This window comes from Chrysochloris asiatica, unplaced genomic scaffold (genome assembly GCF_000296735.1).
Source record: "Chrysochloris asiatica unplaced genomic scaffold, ChrAsi1.0 scaffold00015, whole genome shotgun sequence".
Lineage (NCBI taxonomy): Eukaryota > Metazoa > Chordata > Mammalia > Afrosoricida > Chrysochloridae > Chrysochloris > Chrysochloris asiatica.
This window is the reverse complement of record NW_006408533.1, coordinates 5,292,425-5,308,315: the sequence shown is the minus strand read 5'-3', so window position 1 is coordinate 5,308,315 and position 15,891 is coordinate 5,292,425.

Here is a 15,891-nt window from a genome sequence, read left to right as displayed (position 1 = left end):
TTAAGGTTCCTTAGGGGTGAAAAAAAGAACCATGTCTTCTTCAGTAGACCACCTGTGTCAGAGTTACCCCAATTTTTATTAAAAACAGATTCCTAAATCCCATCCAAAATGTACTGAATCCTAATCTCTGTGAAACCTACTTGGGAATTTTTCCTTTCGACAGTCTTCTGGAGTGATTCTTAAATACAGCAATGTCTGAGAACCACTTAGAGTTGTGAGAAATGTTGTCCATACTGATAAACACTCAAGTAATCCAATCTGTACTCGTTTTGGTGAAAGTAAGGTTTGCTTCTTTCAATTTTGCAAAATCAGGTGCCCAACCCAGTAGACACGGGCAGATGCACCGCTTATGGCCAGACCACCAACAGTTTTATTCCCTTGTCCCGATAAAAGCCCCTCCTCCAGTTCCAGTTCCACCTCCTCTTTTCCCAACTCCCCAGAGAAGCCAAAATGACTTGCCCATGGTCTTAATGATGGCATTCTTATTGAAATTTCCTAGTCCTAGAGCAGATTTCTTTCCTCCCTTCCCCCAATTCATCCTGTTTACATATCCCTGGATGTAAATCAACAAGCTATGTGTAGCAATCTCATGAACCTTTATATTCCTGAAGACAGACCATGCCCACAAGAGTTAGTTTTCATACAGTGATTGTTTAAAATCCTGGTAGCCTATAGATAAAGCCTGCTCCCTTCCTTTAGACTCTGCTAAAAAAATTAAGAGCTCTCAGCTCAGAGACAGATCAGCATGTATTGTACCAAAGTCCTCCACAGAGTTTTGACCAGTGCTTTAGCAGAAACTTGGCCTCTGAGGTCTGCCAACTGCAAGAACTAGAGCTGAACCGATTAAGTGAATTATGGGGACAGAGCTGGGGACTGCCCAAACTTTTTGAAAGCTTTCAGGCCAAAATGGGGAAATGGAAACTTTCTCCTATTTGAAACACAAAAGGCAAATGTGTACTGAAGGGAATTTTGGCAATTCAACTTCACACTGAGCAAAGTGAAGACAGTACCAGTTTCTTCAACAAAAAATGAAAAGCAGTTTGCAAATTGTCCGAAGATGATTGAAAATGGAAAATATTTGCTATTTGGGTTATTAGTTTGAGAGCAGGTGCCCCAGGAAATATTTTGCAATTTAACTTAAATGCTTAGAATGTACATTTCCTTGAACTTCATTAAAGAATGTGTGTCTCCTTACTTTCCTATTAGGTTAAGCTATGTGACATTGCCAACATTTGACTGTCTCCAGCTTGCACCCACAGTCATTTCATTGGTTCACTAACAGCTTCACTATAACTTGCCTAGCTCTGGCCATAGTATGTATCACCTGGAGTATTGCAAATACCTCTGAAAGGACACCACTTATCCCTTCCGTCTATTCTTCTTGCTGTTGTTATGTGCCATGGAGTCGGTTCTGACTCATTGCAACCTTGTACAGGGTTTCCAAGGCTGTAGATCTTTACGGGAGCAGAAAGCCTCACCTTTCTCCTGCGGAACAGCTGGTAGTTTCGAACTGCTGACCTTGTGGTGGGCAGCCCAATTCGTAACCACTATGCTGCCAGAGTGGTTTCACACTCTGAAAATAAACATCCTACAATGAGGGTGTCCATCTTAACTCCCAGCCTCCGATCCTAGCACAGCTTACTACAAATCTTCTCATTGCTGTGCCTAGTCCTCTTCCCCACTGTCTTCAAGGATTTCACCTGCCCTCTAACATGAAGTCTCCCTCTAGCCATCCTGCACTCACCTCACTCCATCCACCTGTGGATGGGAAATCTCACCCACTCCCCTTGCTTTAATTTCCACCATACACTGAAGGCTCTCCAACTTCTTTCTCCAATTTACATGTCTCTCCTAAATTCAAATTAGCAATTCCCTGTCTGGATGTCCCATTGGCACTTGAGAGTCAACATAATCCAGGCTGAACTCATCTAACTCAAAACCTGCTTTCTCTTCTTCCTTCACCCTGTCTTCCAAGTCGGGACTGAGGAGACAATGCAGCCTTCTCCCTGCACTGACTTCCTACAGCCAAAGAATTAGGGAAACTGACTCACTTCACTGCCTACAGTTTCCTAAACCTTCCCCCTCCTCCAGTCTGTCCCGTTCTATCTCAGAGGCTTGCCCTTTCTTGCCTGAGATACTTCAGCCATTTCTAACTGTTTGCCCACTGTTGTTTTCCTCACAGCCATCCTCCAAACAGCTGCAGGGAGAATCTCCCTAAAATGTAAACCTGAGCCTAACATTTCCCCATTGAAAGCTCCCTTCTGCTTCCTAACACATGCAAAGTCCTTCAAGATTCAACTCCCAGTTTCTTCCTGCAATTCCCTGCTGCACTGAGCACTCTTCAGCCCAGAAGAGCTCCTAATCCCCTAACATCACCTTGTGTTTTCCTGCCTTCTGGGCCTTTGCTTATGCTGCAACCTCTGCTGGAGTAGCCAACTACCCCTATTAACTCCCTAGAAATCCAATTGTTATCCAGTCAATTCCCATTCATGATGTCCCTGGGTGTGTCACAGTAGAGCTGTGCTCCAGAAGATCTTCAGTACCAGATTATTTAGAAGTAATTTACCAGGTCTTTCTTCCTGGGTACTTCTATGTGGACTCAAACTTACAGTCTTTTGATTAGTAGTCAAGTGTGTTAACCATTTGCACCACTCCACAATGCCTCCTCATGCCTAAATGCAGTAGTAGTTGTTGTTGTTGTTAAATGCAGCAAAGACGGCTACTCATAGCTACCTTGTATAGGGTTTCCAAGGAGTGGCTGGTGAGTTTGAACCACCTACCTTGCAGTTCAAACTGACCTTGTGGTCCTGCACTTATCCTACAACGCCGCAAGAGGACTCCAAGTACAGGAAGGTACGTGAACTGCCTTATCTCTGCCTGGGCTGGGTAAGGTGCCCGTCTCTGCCATGTGAGTTTGGGAAGCAATATACTATGGTGGTTTAAAGCTTGGCACTTGTTATCACTAAGAAGTGGATTTGAATTTCTTATCTTCAGCTTTCAAATGTTGGGCCCTATGCAACTTATTTACTTCTCTGAATATTAGTTTTCTCATCTCAACAATGAGGAGAGCAATATCTACCTCATAATGTTATTGTGAAATAAAATAAGATGCATGTATGGTATTTAATGAGTGCTCAGTGAATAATAACTATTTTTATTTTTCAATCATAGCTTGCTGCATATCTCTAATCTTCATACTAATAGAATTTTAAGTATTTTATGTGTTCCTGGGTTTCTTAAAGTCAAAATATGAGCCTTGCTCATCTTTGTAACTACAGAGAAAGCACTCATTAAATATTTATTAAAAAAAAAAAAAAAATGAGCATAGGAGCAAATCCTCTACTCTTACCCTTGTGTTCACAGAGAGGTTTGTCCTTCATTGGATGCACATTCTGACTGTGTTGTAATAATATGAAGACATGTCTTATGAGTTCTGCTGAATTCTAAGTTACTTGAGAGTAAAAACCATGTCTTGCTCAATAAATGTACATCTGATTTAATTTGTGGCTTTGAAGTGTTGATTCTTTTTCATTTAATAATGGTTTGAAATAAGAGTTTTTTAACCACTCATAGAAACAAAGTAAATACCAAAACCTCATTCATCTTTAGCCCTTTCTTTCCATTACCTTGCTGTCCTGACCATATTGAACTTTTATCCCCTCAAATAATCCATGCTCTTCCCTGCCTAGAAGTATTTTTTCCTGCTGTAACCAGAACCCAGATATCTACTGACCAAGTCAATTCCTTGTTGGTCTTTAGGAGCGTTTTTTCTTGATCCCCTTCTTTTTATTACTAAGTGTAGTTGAGTCGGTTGACTCATAGCAACCCTGTTTAAGGTTTCCGAGGCTGTAAGAACAGAAAGCCTCACTTTTCTCTCACAGCATGGCTGGTGGGCTTGAACTGCCAGTGCTTCCTCTACAAAGTCATCTATAGTGACTTGTTCAAAGTCAGGTTTCCCTGTTGAAACTTGAGACGGTCCACTGTGGCAGGGAGAACCTCTGTCTTCTTTCTTGCTTGTCCTCAGGGCATCCCACAGTACCAACCTTGTCATCAATGCCCAGCAGATATGTGCTGAATGAAAGAACCGACAGCTGAGTTGTCCTCTTTCACAAGACATTGAAAACAGACCGCAGTACAGGCAGCAGGAGCCAAAACAACCTATGGATTTGTTCGTTAGCAGAAAACACTGGAAAATAAAAAAGTGACTTCGACGTAAACCCAAAACTCTGACTAGTCTAATTCAACTTGAGGGTGATAATAGTGGAACGTTTCCAGAAATTAGAAGGACATGGGGAAGGGCTTGGTAACACCTTTGCCAACTCACACTGATAAGCACTAGTCCACCCAGATCTACAGCTTCATCTTGCTGAGTTCCTGATAAGCCATTTTCATATCTGGTGTAGAGTTCATGACATAGACATCATTGGGATTTGGGGGAACCTTTTAGGCACTTACTGTCTGTTGTGATACTGCCGTGTTTCTTCAGCCATAAGATCTGGAGAGTCTCACTACACCACTTCCCACAATACTTAACACAGTTCAGTAAGATTAATACTTCCTATTCATTGTTGTTGTTGATAAGTGCCGTTGAGTAGGTTCTGACCCATTGAAACCCTGTATAGGTTTCTGAGGAACGGCTGGTGAGCCTTGTGGTTCAAACCGACCATGCAGTCCAGCGCATTAACCCACAGCACCACACCAGGACTCTTACTCATGGCAATAGACAAACCTATAGCTCGCTACTAATGCAAGTAAGCCTATGACGACTATGAAATTGGCTTTCATTTTTTTTATTGTCCATTTATACACTTGACAAATATTACTACTTACTAATGTTTAACCTGAATATTCCAAGGGTCCTTTTCTCAGTCTCACAGAAGATCCTCCCTAGATAACCTGCACAGGGAAGCTTTGGAGGAAGAGTACATTGGTCTAAATGATCCCTTGCCTGTCAGTCACTGGGTGGCCCACTGAGCCACAAAAGTCAGGCCAGCACCTCACCCATAACATGAGACTGTCTTGATGACAGATCTTTTCCAATCTCACCAGGCCTGCTGGTCTGTCCCTGACCTGCTGACTCCCAGATTCATGTCTCACCCTTCTTTGCTCTGCTCAGCATCAAAGAAAACTAGTAGACTACGTGTCCCAGGCTCAGGATTCATCTGGCCTCTGACTGGGTTCAGACAATGAAAGGCACAGGCAGGAGAATGGAGGTCAAAGAAAAGAGGAGTCGGGGCATTTTTCTTTCTTTCTCACCTTTTGATGATGTCTGGCAACAGCTACATACATCTTTTGCATAGCTCCAGATACCACACACAGCCATAATTCAGATGTTCTTCTAGAGAATACCTGGTCCTGATGTATAGGCAACCTGAAAGTGAAGGTGAGTTAACACCCATAGAAAATATTCACCAGGTGACTATATTACTGAGACATCATTTACACATTTTTACCAGTAGTCCTACAGTTAATGGTAACAAATATGAATCTGGGAAAATTGGAAATTGTCAAAAATGAAATGGAACACATAAACATCAATATCTTAGGCATTAGTGAGCTGAAATGGACTGGGATTGGCCATTTTGAATCTGATAAGCACATGGTCTACTATGCTGGAAATGACAAATTGAAGAGGAATGGTGTTGCATTCATTGTCAAAAAGAACATATCCAGATGCTGTAAGTGATAGGATAGTACCCATGCACCTACTGGGAAGCCCAATTAATACCACTATTACTCAAATTTACACACTAACCACTAAAGCCAGTGAGGAGGAAATAGAAGAATTCTACCAACTTCTTCAATCTGAAATTGATGAAACATGCAATCAAGATGTACCAATCATTACTGGTGATTGGAATGCAAAGGTTAGGAGCAAAGTGAATGGATCAGTAGTTGGAAAATATGACCTTGGTGATAGAAATTATGCTGGAGAACGCATGATAGAATTCTGCAAAACCAAGGATTTGTTCATTTCAATACCTTCTTTACCTCACCAGATGGAATACATAGAAATCAAATTGACTACATCTGCGGAAAGAGAGGATGGAAAAGCTCCATATCATCAGTCAAAACAAGACCAGGGGCAGACTGTGGAACAGACCATCATTTGCTCATATGCAAATTCAAACTGAAGCTGAAGAAAATGAAAACAAGTCCACGAGAGCCAAAATATATCTCAACTGAATTTAGAGATCATCTGAAGAACAGATTTGATACATTAAACACTAAAGACAGATGACCAGAAGAGTTGTGGGATGACATCAAGAACATCATACATGAAGAAAGCCAAAAGTCATTAAGAAGACGAAGACAAGAAAGAAAAAAAAGGTCAAAATGGATGCCAGAAGAGACACTGAAATTTGCTCTACAGTGTAGAGATGCTAAAGCAAATGGAAGAAATGAGGTCCAAGAGCTGAACAGAAAATTTCCAAGATCAGCTCGAGAAGACAAAGCCAAAAATTACAACAAAATGTGCAAAGATCTGGAGTCAGAAAACCAAAAAGGAAGAACATGCTGGGGGAACTGAAAAAAAAATTCAATCCTCAACTTTCATTATTGAAAGATTCTCTGGGCAAATTATTAATGATGCAGAAAGCATCAAGAAAAGATGGAAGTCATTGTACCAAAAGGAAATGGTTAATGTTTAACCATATGATCAAGAGCCAATGATACTGAAGGAGGAAATTTAAGGTGTATTGAAGGAATTGGCAAAGAACAAGGCACCAGGAATTGATGGACTAAAAATTGAAATCTTTCAAGAAAGTGAGGCAGCACAGGAGACACTCGCTCATCTCTGCCAAGAAATTTGGAAGACAATTATCTGGCCAGCTGATTGGAAAAGATCCGTATTTGTGCCCATTCCAAAGAGAGGTGACCCAACAGAATGTGGAAATCATCAGACAATCTCTTTGATATCCCATGCAAGTAAAGTTTTACTAAAGGTAATATAGAAACGGCTACAAGCATACATTGACAGAGAGCTTCCAGAGGTTCAAGCCGGATTCAGAAGAGGCTGTGGAATGAGGGATATCATTGCTGATGTCCGATGGATCTTAGCTGAAAGCAGAGAATATCAAAAAGATGTTTACCTATGCTTTATTTACTGCACAAAGGCTTTCGATTCTGTGGATCATGATAAGCTATGGACAACATTGAGAAGTATGAGTATTCCGGCACACTTAATTGTGTTCATAAGGAATCTGTACATGGACCAAGAGGCAGTTGTTCAAACAGAACATGGGAACACTGAATGTTTTAAAATTAAGAAAGGTGTGCAACAAAGTTGTGTTCTTTCACCATACTTATTCAACCTGTATGCTGAGCAAATAATCCAAGAAGCTGGGTTATATGAAGAAAAACACAGCATCAGGATTGGGGGAAGACTCATTAAAAATCTGCGATATGCAGATGATACAACCTTGTTTGCTGAAAGTGAAAAGGACTTAAAACATTTACTAAGTAAGATCAAAGAGTACAGCCTTCAGTATGGGTTACATCTCAATGTAAAGAAAACAAAAATCCTCACCACTGGACCAATAAACAACATTCTTATCAACGTAGAAGAGATTGATGTTGTCAAGGACTTCATTCTTCTTGGATCAACTATCAATACTCACGGAAGCAGCAGTCAAGAAATTAAATGACGTATTGCATTAGGCAAATCTGCTGCACAAGACCTTTTTAAAGTGTTGTGCTAAAGTGTTGTGCTGCAAATATGTCAGCTTGAGGACTAAGGTGCACCTGACCCAAGCCTTGGTATTTTCAATAATCTCATATGCATGTGAAAGCTGGACAGTGAATAAGGAGGACTGTAGAAGAACCGATGCCTTTGAGTTCTGGTTTTGGAGGAGAATATTGAAAGTGCCATGAGCTGCCAAAAGAACCAATAGATCTATTTTGGAAGAAGTGCAGCCAGAGTGCTCCTTAGAGGCCAAGATGGCCAAACTTCATCTCTCTTACTTCAGACATATTGTCAGGAGGGAACAGTTGTTGGAGAATAATATCATGTTTGGTAAGGTGGAGGGTCGAAGAAAAAGAGGAAGACCCCCAACGAGATGGATTGGCCAAGTCCATCGATGGACTCAAGCATGGCAACAGTTGTGAGGTTGGCCCAGGATCAGGCACTGTTTTGGTCTGCTGTGCATAGGGTCGCTATGAGACAGTGCCGACTCGATGGCACCAAACAACTACAACCATATCAGATCCTCAGATTGGTCATTCTCCCTTCCCTGATTCTCTCTCTTACTCTTCACTCCTGCTCACTGGTATTGTACTGCCTAATGTAGTTGTTGTTGTTCCTAATGTTGTTGCTTTTGTTAAGTGCCATCGAGTCAGCTCTGACTCATAGCAACTCTGTGTTTCTGAGGCTTTAAATCTTTGCAGAAGCAGAAAGTCTTAGCTTTTTCCTGCAGAGTGGCAGGTGGGCTCAAGCAACAGACCTTGTGATTTGCAGTCCACTGTTTATAATATAGAGCCACTGTGCTCCCACTGCCTAATAGGAGACTAGCATATATAACCTCAGTCTCCGTTCCCCTTCCTGGGGACCCTCAGCTGTGACAATTGGTGCAAGAGTCAGGTAATGATAACTGATGTCTAGCAGCAACATCATTGCTACAGACTTTACCTTTGGTACTTGGCTGCATTTCAAGAGGAAGGTGAGTCATTGGAATATGTGCTGTGTGGACAGTGATAATTAAAAGAATTGTGGCATGGACTGGCTTCTTTTCTGCCTCTGAAACCTTGAAAAAAAAAAAAGGAAATGAAAGGCTCAGGGTGGCCTGCCACCAATTCAAGATATGCTGTTAAAATCAGAGAGCCTCATAAGAGTTTTGAAAAGACTCTCCACTCCTGAAGCAGCAACACAGATTGCGCTGAAAAATCAAATCCAGTATTGAACTGGAAGGATGGCAAAACTGAATGCTCTACCTCAATAGATCACCCAGGTCAAAGTTAGAACTTGTAATGGAAGACTCTGATAATCTGGAACCCCCAAGCTAGCTGAACCAGCAGCCTTCACATTGCCAGTGAAAAGCAACCTCATCCTCCATGAAGACCACCTAATGATATATCTAAGGCAAGTACTTGATAATATGATTGCTTGATTTCCTGAAATTCTTCCTCCACAAACTCTCATTACCTCCAGGTTGATAACCAATAGGGAAGTTCTAAGCTAAACTAACTTATATGCCAAAGGCATCACAAAATCTCATTACGTATCAGCAGGAACCGGCAGAATATAGGAGAATGGAATTTGAAGGGTGTTGGATAGGTGGGGGCAAAATAGAATGATCAAGTTGGATAAGGAAACATTTATACATACGGTGATAGTTACTAGTGACTATATTCAATATCCTGGCAAGGATATCTGGAGTTAATTTTAGTTGCTTGGGATGGCTTCTTAAATTTTGGATAATGTAGTGCAGAGGCCAGAACTTGTTAATATACTATTGAGAATGGGGTAAAAAGTCTCAGGGAGTGCAGATGTTAGAACAGATTTACTATGCAAAACCCTAGAGTGAACCCCTAGACTATAATCCTCAAAATAGGCCAAAGAATATTCTTTTCTCAAAGGCAATAGTGAATGCACTGGTGAGTGGACACCAACAGTTTTGAGAAACCAAGAGGAGTTTTCTGCAGGGCAAAAACAACAGGTGGAGATCTATCAAAGAACTGAATTCCATTGTATCACTGGGGATGATGGGATTCTGCAATGATAGCAGGTAAGTGAAAACATTGGACTTTCTGAAACTTGTTGTTAAGTGCAATCGAGTCGGTTCTGACTCACAGTGACTTTGTATAGGGTTTCCAAGGAGCAGTTGGTGAGTTTGAACCACCAATCTTGTGGTTCAAACCAACCTTGAGGTCTAGTACTTCTTCTCACTGCACCACACCAGGATTCCATGTTTCTGAAACTAGAAGGATGTAATTACCATTGTTGTTGCTGTTTTGTGCCATTGAGTTAGTTCTGACCCATAATGACCTTGTATAGGGTTTCCTATGAACTCTAAAGTTGAAGTGATAATCAAGGTGCTTAATCTTCTGGGAGGGATCTAGGGGTCAGATAACTGGCCAGCTGACCAGAGTGTTGCTTAGTTTGTATAATCAGAAAATTTGAGAACAAGAGACCTCTTGTTGACATCTGCCTCCTTGGAAATGCATTTATTTTCATGTAGTTTCCAGACTACAGTTGGTTGAGCAGAGGGTTATAGCCACTTGAGGAAGGACCTTGAAAAACTACTGCAAGGATATATGGTAAATAACCCCTTGGTTTTTCCACAATCTGACTTGCCGTCATTAGTTAGGATTACAGTGCACCAGAGAAATACCCAAACTTTTCCAGTTCTGTAGGATACAAGGTCTGAACTGATACCGGGAAACCCAAAACACCATCATGACCCTCCAGTTAGAAGGAGGGTTTATGAAGAGCAGGTGGTAAATAAAATGATGATATAACTATTTCTCAATGTGTCCAATGGGTCCATATACCTATGCTGTGTTTTCATTTTTTCTGTCTCCCAGTACATAATTGGGATAGCAGCTAGAAGAATCTTCATACTCCCCCTAGTTGTGGAGTAAGGGTCATTATAATAGTAAAGGACAAATGGAATCCACTAAAACCATTTCTCTCCACCCCTATCCTAATGCCAGCCCATGTACTAAGATGCTAAATCAGAAACAAAATCACATCCCAAAAGAACTTTCAAATTATTCATCTAAGATTCAAGGATGTAGAGGTCTTTCTCTTCTTATGTCTTATTTGTTGGAGGCCACCAAGGACAGACACAGGAGGAAGGGAGTCATGTGTGGACCACAGCATAAGGAAGCACAGAGGTGCTCCTTAACACTAGTGCCATGACGGAAAGCTGAATTGGTACTCAATGACCAGATGTGATAATGGCACACTGCATTCTTCTCTCTCTCAACACACTCATGCATCCCTGAATTACAGTCTTGTTCGTCTCTCCTCTAAGAACATTTCCTTAAACTGTATAAGTCAAAAAACCCTTTGATATCAGTGATGTATGGCATCCTGGGGGGATGAAAAGGCTGGAGGCTAATAAATACAGAGTACTGCCATGTCTTGGGGCTCATGATCCTAAAGGTCATGAGTCTTGGGGTCTCCCTTGATTCCTAATTTGTGTCTGTTTTATTTCGAAGCTGCATCATCTCCCCTGCCCTGGTTGTGTGAGCTGGTGTCGCGCAAGTGGCACCCAACGTGGGGCAGAAGGTGGGAAGACCCCATGAGAGAAAGCGACAGCAGTGTTCTGAGGAACTTGGAGTGTACACGTTAAGTACAAAGACTGTTTTGTACCCCTCAGACTTACTATGGGCCAGGAACTATCTGCAGTAGAAAAACCTTACATTGATCTTTTGAAATATTTATTAAAACAAGTCAGGGCCCATGTTAGTTCCCAGTCCCTTTGAGTCCTTTTAGAAGAAGTTGTGAAGTTAAACCCATGGTTTCCCCAAGAGGGGACCTTAGATATAGAAACTTAGAGTCATATAGGAGAAAGCCTATGGAAGGCTCATAGACAAGGGGAAGAAATAGATGTTTCTCTGCTCTCTACTTGGCCTTTGGCACGCACTGTCCTTTTACCTCTATGCCCTGGTGCAAGCCCAAAAAAGGTGCTTGAGCAAGAGCTTCTTGCCTCCTCCACCTCCCATTCCTACATCATCGTTTCCATCAACCCCATTGACACCAGCAAAGGAAAGTCTGGCCCCTGCATAGCGGACTACCCCTCTGTCGGGAGCCAAAATAACCTCTTTAGTATGCCTTCCGTCAGGCAGCAGCCCAGGGTGAGTTTATTACCCTGGGTATCTGAGAGATGGTCTTTGTTCAATATCTTTTACCACCTTATGGCATTAAGCATTTGGTGTGAGCTTGCATCAGTGGAAGTCAGTATCTAACCTGGAGTGTCAATTATGAGGAATATTGTCATGAGCAGGTTCAGCAGAATAGGGAGGCTAACTTGAACACCCCCCACCCCTCACCTCAAGCGCTAACCCCACTCCCTGCCAGTCCCTGAAGAGATGTTACTTGGTACTGGGCACTACGCTGATGCAGCTGATCAGTTTATCTTGCCTCAGCAAGCCTACCGACAGATGTCGCTGTGTGCTAAACGTGCTTGGGCAACTATCTCCGAAGATGGGGTTCCGGCTCAGTCTTTCATCAAATGCCTCCAGGGACCTGGGAAGCCTTACACCTCTTTTGTTAGCTGATTACAGGCTGCCATTAAGCACCAAGACCCGCATGCTCAGGATACTGAAATGTTGTTAGGTACTTTTGCCTATGAAAATGCAATGCTGAAAAAAAATGCCAGTGCAAAAAAGCTATCGCTCCTGTGCACACCTCTAAGGATTTGGGACAATACATTAAAACTTGTCAGGATGTCAGAACTGAGAGCCACAAAACCACACTTCTCACTGATGCCATGAGCACACTCATGTGCCCCAATAAGGCGAAAGTGTTTCCTTTGCGGGAAAGTGGGCTTTTGCAAAGGGACTGCCAGCAGTCCTCCAACCACATCGCCGGGGTAGAAAAAGGACCTGGCATCTGTCCCAAATACCATAAGGGAAATCATTGGGCTAATCAGTGTCATCCTAAGTTTCACAAAAATGGTTCCTCCTTTCAGGAAAACTTCAAGCAGGGCCAGCCCCAGCCCCATCCAAAAATGGGGGAGTAGCCAGTTCAGGCCTTTACCCCTGGAGTGTTGCAGACCGTGTAAGACTGGTCAGAGGTTCGAGGCCCTATAGGCTCGAGTGTAACAAATGAGGCCACTGGCAGTTAATGCAAATTGCTTTCATCTTAATATTCAGTTATATATATTAAATTAATACACGGAGCCTTTGAAAATCCACAGATAAATGTGATATTTTCCTAAAGCCGATCTCCAAAGGATTAACTAAAAATATCTTAGCTACTTCTCGGTTCTTTGTTCTATAGACGAAGAACCCATCCTCCCTAATCCCTTTTCCAGGTGCAGCCCATTCACCTGGGCATCTTCTGCAGAACTCTCACCTTCCCCCAACTGAGTTCAGGGGCTATAGATATGTTAATTGGGCCTGAGAATCCAAGTTGCTGGCCTGGGATTCGAACCAGCAAAGTATGATGTAAAGTTACCTGAATGTCTGGAAAAGTACTGATGTTAGCTGTACCTTGCCTAAGTCCCTCCCAGCTTGGTGTGAAACTCCTCCCCTAAATAAAGCAGAGGCCCGGGCCTCCCCAGGTGTGCATTACTGGTTGGAAGGCATGGAGTAAAGATTGTGGTGCATTTACTGGTTGGAAGGCATGCAGTAAAGATTGCAGGGCAGTGAGTTGCTGCCTGCAGAGGCCACGATGCCTGTACTCCCAAGCCTGCGCACCAGTGATGTATCCACCCTGGCTTTGGGGTGCCTCATTGTCTCCCTTCTTCTGTTTGTCTGTGTATTCTTTTGCTATCCCTATCACCGCTGGATCTCCCCTCCTCGTGAACCAAATCCTCGTGAACCGCACCCCCATGTGGAGGAGGGTCCCCGACACTGGAGGAGTGTGGGCTCCCTTACAGCCAGAATTCTGGGAAGTGTAGGATTAGATCTCCCAACTAGGGAAAGGAGTCTTTTAAAAGGAGAGAAGAAACCGATTAAAATACCCACAGGAATATGGGGACCTCTGCCTTTAGAAACTATAGGGCTTATATTAGGGAAAAGCCGCTTAAATTTGCTAGGTATTCAAGTATCCCCTGGAGTGGTAGATTCAGATTTTGAAGGAGAGATTCAAGTGGTGCTTAGCTCCACAGTCCCCTGGATTTTGGAACTGGGAGACTATGTAGTACAATTACTTCTTCTACCTTACCTGCCAGCTTGAACCCATCGCAATAACAAAGGGTAGCCCAAGGCCTTGGCAGTACTGAAAGAAGGAAAGTATTTTGGTCACAAACAATAACTGCCTCTCCACCCACTTGGGAGATTCGAATTCAGGGTCGCAAATTTCTTGGGTTGTTAGATACTAGAGCTGACATTTCTATTACCTCTCTCCAACAATGGCCAAACCGAATGGGGCAAAGATTCTTCTTTCCAATTAATATAAAGTTTGGGCACCCCTAAACAGATTTTCTTGAGCAGAAATAGTCTTACCTACTTAGGCCCTGATAATCAACAAGGAACTTTTCAACCTCTTGTTGTTGATATTCCTGTAAACCTCTGGGGCTGTGACTTGCTTGGGGATTGAGAGGCATGCTCCTATCCAATGAATCCTGCTCCGATAAAGTACAAAATATGATAAATAGGATGGGGTACCCACCTGGAGAGGGATTAGGGAAAAATGAATAGGGGATTAGTGAGCCCATTCCTAGTACCTGGACAAATAGGCAGACAAGGACTAGGATTTAAGATTTTTCTTAGACCATTGCTGCTTCTCCAGATACCCACTGCTGTCCAGCTTTGCTGGACTACTACTAAACCTGTGTGGGTGGATCAATGGCCTGTTATGAAGGAGATGCTTCAGATCCTAATTGAATTAGTACAACAGCAATTAGAGGCAGGACATATAGAGGAGTCTGTCAGTCCCTGAAATTCTCCGGTATTTGTTATCACTAAAAAATCAGGTAAATGGAGATTGTCACATGATCTATGTGCAATTAATGCAGTAATAAAACCTATGGGGGCACTACAATCTGGGTCCCCTTCCACCTCTATGATCCCCTCAAATTGGTCACTTATTATATTAGACTTAAAGGATTGTTTTTATACTATTCCCCTATGTGACAATGATGCGCTGGAATCACTGACCTTGTAGTTTCCAGTACAGTGCTTATCCTACAGTGTCACACCAGGAGTCCTTGATTATAGGCAAATATTTCATTAAACATTTTGTCAGTTCTTGTGATGGACTACCAACTAATTGCCCAGTTGCCATTGCATCGATTCCAACTCAAGGTCAATTTGAACTGCAAGGAGTCAAAACTGACTCAAAAGCACTTAACAAAAACAACATGTATATACACATATGCATATATAACGCCCATGTATACGTATTTACAGCCTCGGAAAGTCTATAAATTGGAACCAACTCAATGGCACTTAACAACAACAAGTATATAGACATTAGTTAATAAAAAAAAAATTTTAAGTGGCAGCCATCTGTCTCTTCACAGGGGTATTTGAAAACCTTTTCATGTTCCATAAGATTACAAGCAAAAATTAAATTTAAGGTGCTCACCTAAAAGTAAATCATCGGGGTTTTTTTTTTCTGAATAATTCAGTTAAGGGCACAAATTCCGAAAATAAAGCTACCAAACTCCATTGTGTGTAATTTACAATCTTCTAGATTTGTTGTTATGATTTACTTTTTATATTTTCCCATTTCATCTATTTTAGCTTTAGAAATATTAACTTATCTCCTCCTTTGTGCATGCAAACTCTACAGGAGATAGACAAATGAATATAATTCAGTATCAAAGATAATGCAATTTAGTATAAAAAAATTTATTCTTAAATAAACAAACTCAGAATATGAAAAATGTCATATAGTACCAGTAAAGAAAGTTGTATGATAATTTAAAGGAATGAGGAATCACATCCATTAGAAAGTCAGAAATAATATATTAAGGAAATGGCATTCAAGCGACATTTAAAGCTTGCATTGAAGTTTCCCAGTAAGGTGAAAGAATAGGAAGAATGGATCTCTTGAGGAAAAGAGAAAATAGGACAGGCAATGGTGTAAAAGAATTACAGGGTGACTTCTGATAATGGGGAGGGCTCCACACTGACTGGAGTGTGAGGATTTAAGGACATAGAAGGTAGACTGAAGGAACAGATTTAAGGACATGTTGCTGGGTTTAGGAATGAACACTTAATTTAGAAAGACTCTGGAATTTTTTTAAATAGGAGCATGACATGATCAAAGCAGTG